Source organism: Moschus berezovskii, chromosome 18 (assembly GCF_049115385.1).
Source record: "Moschus berezovskii isolate FMDL1 chromosome 18, NW_MosBer_1.0, whole genome shotgun sequence".
Classification (NCBI taxonomy): Eukaryota; Metazoa; Chordata; class Mammalia; order Artiodactyla; family Moschidae; genus Moschus; species Moschus berezovskii.
Genome location: NC_142477.1, coordinates 44078065 through 44082613, shown reverse-complemented (window position 1 = coordinate 44082613; position 4549 = coordinate 44078065). Strand labels below are relative to the sequence as shown.

General features: G+C 38.5%; 1 non-coding gene across 1 annotated transcript; it reads left to right on the top strand.

Moving 5' to 3' along the window:
* Nucleotides 1-4022: 4022 nt before the first annotated feature.
* TRNAY-GUA (transfer RNA tyrosine (anticodon GUA)) lies at nt 4023-4111 on the top strand. The gene is given in 2 exon segments: nt 4023-4059; nt 4076-4111. It is a non-coding gene; the product is annotated as a tRNA-Tyr (tRNA).
* Nucleotides 4112-4549: the final 438 nt, after the last annotated feature.

The window sequence follows — 4549 nt, the reverse complement described above, 5'->3', positions numbered from 1 at the left end:
TGTGGAAAGAAGATTTGAGGATATTTATAGCCAAATGACTGGAGAAGGCAATGGCAAGCCACTCAAGTACTCTTGCCTAGAAAATCGCATGGACAGAGGAGCCTGGTGGGCTGCAGTCCATGGGGTCGCTACTAGTTGGATACGACTGAGTGACTTCACTTTCGCTTTTCACTTTCACACATTGGAGAAGGAAATGGCACCCAACTCCAGTGTTCTTGCCTGGAGAATCCCAGGGACGGTGGAGCCTGGTGGGCTGCCGTCTATGGGGTCGCACAGAGTTGGACACGACTGAAGCGACTTAGCAGCAGCAGCAACAGCAGCAGCATAGCCAAATGACAAGTCATTTTGAATGGTTATGAATTTATTCATTGAAATTTTTGCATTCTCTGATGACTCAATTGAAAGTTCAAGCCTTGGGCACTGATGGGTTAATGCATTTTAATCCTCATATGGGGTCTAACAGAATCACATCCATAATGTGTCGCTTACCCTAGTGCCTACAGTATGTACTAAGGACTCGGTATGGGTGTGTGCTAAGTTGCTTCAGTCATGTCTGACTTTTTGCAACCCTATGGACGGTAGCCCACCAGGCTCCTCTGTCCATGAGATCAACTGTACTTAACATTATTAGTGTGTCTGTAGTCTTCTCTGGGAGTGATTTTCAGAGAATAAATTATAGGGAGCCTGAAACACTGAGGGAAATGTGGTTGATGAAGTTCTCTTTTAATTATTGTCAGATGAAGGTATATTTTCCAACACTATTTTTAAAAATTTTAATTATTTTTAAATATTATCTTTCATTCTCTTTGCCCTGGTATGTGTCTTTGGAGATTAAACAAAAATTTACCTCTTGTGTGTGATTTCTGTTGATATATACTGCCAGAATACCTTAATGAAAAAAGAAAAAATCAAACCTTACTAATAGGGGCAAAACATCTGAATAATTGAAGGAATCACCCCATTTTCATCTGGGTGTTGTATTATACGGTAGTTTTAGGCACAGTTACACAATATAAAGTGAAGTGAAGAGGAACAAGTTAATTCAGTTCAGTTCAGTTCAGTTCAGTCGCTCAGCCGTGTCTGACTCTTTGCGACCCCATGAATCACAGCACGCCAGGCCTCCCTGTCCATCACCAACTCCTGGTCAAATAAACAGGAATCTAGAGGTGCCAAATTTGGTATCTTCATCCAAATAATCAGTCAAGGTTTTTACATTGCATTAACTGGATAATTTTCAAATTTCATCTAACTTTTGTTTATCTCTCTTCTTTGCTTTCCCTACTTTTAGCACATAATGGTTTCTGCTTTTCTTCTCCTCTGCCCATTGCTTGCAGTATAGATTATACAGACTTGTTTATAGCCTAGACTTTAAATGGTTAATATTTATCAGTGACAGATACTTAAAATTATCCTGTGTTAGTCTGAAACCATTGTGCCATATTACTTATTAGCTGACCTGACAATATTTACTTCACATTAAAGCTATCTGCATAATTTCTAAATCATTTATATTTCAATTACCCCTATAACTATTAACTCCAGCAAATGTCCTACCATCAAATCAAACCACTTAATAACTGGAAGTGTAAATGTGCTTATTTCATATTGCCTTACTATCATTTCCAACAGGTATTTTGTATAGTTTATTTTAAAATCATTTTTAACTAGGTGAAGGATTCCCAATCTCCTTTAGAGCAATTGTAATAAACTGCAGTCCATTCAAATGCAGTCTTTTAAAATGCTGAATTTTCCAAACTCTGTGTCTCTTAGGTATAAACTAGGAGCCACTTCTCAGTTTTTTTTTTTAATATTGGTCAAATAAAATAAGAATGGCATGAATAATCATAATAGACATATTCTTTTAAATCTTAGTAATAAAATTTAATGGTGAGGAATAATGAGTAATATCTTGTGGGAAATTATACCAGCAATTGCCATGTGTGAAGAATTAAAGTTTTGTAACTACACAGAGTATATGATAATGCTGGGTTATAATTTCCTTGCTATAAATTCTTTTAAGTAGAAAGTAACTTACTTCCCTGTTACTAGCCCAGACACACTGGGACATTCTTCCTTAACAGTCTGCAGGTGTCCACATTACTTAGTCATAACTTTATTCATTTTATTGAAGTAAGCTTGATTTATAACATTGTGTTACTGCTGCTGCTGCTGCTAAGTCACTTCAGTCGTGTCCGACTCTGTGTGACCCCATAGACGGAAGCCCACCAGGCTCCCCCATCCCTGGGATTCTCCAGGCAAGAACACTGGAGTGGGTTGCCATTTCCTTCTCCAATGTGTAAAAGTGAAAGTGAAGTAGCTCAGTTGTGTCCGACCCTTAGAGACCCCACGGACTGCAGCCTACCAGGCTCCTCCATCCATGGGATTTTCTAGGCAATAGTACTGGAGTGGCTTGCCATTGCCTTCTCCGTAACATTGTGTTAGCTTCTGGTATATAGCAAAGTGATTCAGTTATACATGCTACTGCTCAGTCGCTTCAGTTGTGTTCGACTCTTTTGCGACCCTAGGAACTGTAGCCCACCAGTCTCCTCTGTTCACGGGATTCTCTGGGCAAGACTACTGGAGTGGGTAGCTATTCCCTTCTCCAGGGGATCTTCCCAACCCAGGTCTCCCGCATTGGGGGACGATTCTTTACCAACTGGGCCACGAGGGAAGCAGTAGCAGATGAGATGGTTAGATAGCGAAACTGACTCAATGAATTTGATCAAACTCCGGGAGATAGTGACCGACAGGGAAGCCTGGCATGTGGCAGTCCACGGGGTTGCAAAGGGTCAGACACGACTTAGTGACTGAACAACAACAGTTTATATCTGCCAGTCCCAAACTACTAATTTATCCTTACCCCATCTTCCCTCTTTGGTAGCCATAATATTGCTTTCTATGTCTATGAGTTTGTTTCCATTTTGTAAATTTCATTTGTATCCATTTCCTTAGATTCCATATATAAGTGATATCACATGATAATTTGTCTTTCTCTGTATGAGTTGCTTTACTTAATATGATCATCTCTAGGTCCATTCGTGTTGCTACAAGTGGCATTAGTTCTCTTTTTTTAAACGAAGAAGTGATATTCCTTTGCATATAAGAATCACATCTTCTTTATACATTCATCTGTTGATGGACATTTAGGTTGCTTCCATACCCTGGCTATTGTAAATAGTGCTGCTATGAACATAGAAGTGCATAAATATTTTTGAATTAGAGATTTTTCCAGATATATGCCCAAGGGTGGGGTTGCTAGATCATATGGTAACTCTGTTTTTAGCTTTTAAAGAAATTTCTATACGGTTTTCCATGGTGGCTGCATCAATTTATATCACCGCCAACAGAATAGGAGGGTTCCCTTTTCTCCACTCCTTCTCCAGCATTCGTTATTGGCAGACATTTTGATGATGGTCATTCTGACCAGTGTGATGCGATACCTCACTGTAGTTTTGATTTGCATTTCTCTAATACTTAGCTATGCTGAGTATCTTTTCATGTGTGTTTTGATAACATGTATGTCTTCTTTGGGGAAATGTGTATTTAGGTCTTCTGTCCATTTTTAAAATTGGGTTATTTATTTTGTTATTGAGTTATATAAACTGCTTGTATATTTTGGAAATGAATCCTTTGCCAGTCACATTGTTTGCAAATATTTCCTCCCAGTCTGTATGTTGTCTTTTGTTTCATTTATTATTTCCTTTGCTGTGCAAACGCTTAATAGTCTGATTATGTCCCATTGTTTATTTTCAATTTTATTTTTATTGCCTTGGGAAGCTGTCCTAAGAAAACACTGTTACTATTCAGAGAATGTTTTGCCTATGTTCTCTTCTAGGAGTTTTATGGTGCCATGTATTATATTTAAGTCTTTAAGTCATTTTGAATGTATTTTTGGGTATGGTGTGAGGGAATGTTGTAATTTCATTGATTTAAATACGGCTGTCAGGTTTTCCCAACACAATTTGCTGAGACTGTCTTTTCTCCATTGTATATTCATTATATTTTCAGTCATATGTGTGTTCCCTTCGGTAGCTCAGCTGGTAGAGCGGAGGACTGTAGATGCCTGTCTGTGGCCATCCTTAGGTCGCTGGTTCGATTCCGGCTCGAAGGAGAAAGGTTTTATATTTATCAATGGAACAGAATAGATAGCCCAGAAATTAACCCACATGCCTCCAGTCAATTAATCTTTGACAAAGGAGACAAGAATGTACAATGGAGCCACAACTTAAAATACTGCATCTTAGAATTTCCAGGCAAAATCAAGATTAGTTTTATGACTCTTTGTGTCTGCAAACCAGCATTATTTACTTTGAGAACTGTGCCATTTTTCAGTGTTCTGACTCCATGGGTTTTCTGCCAAACTCATTAATTTAGATACTTGCTAATTTTTCTGTTTTAGAAAGGTAGCTCCATAATTTCCTCATCCCCCAGTGATATTTATGTGGGGTGTCCTCTTGGATTATATTTTTTAGCTCCTGTTCTCTTCTTTGTACTTTACAAATTAATCATTCAACCTGGGAAATAGGCATCTAGGCATTTCTAGTGTCCT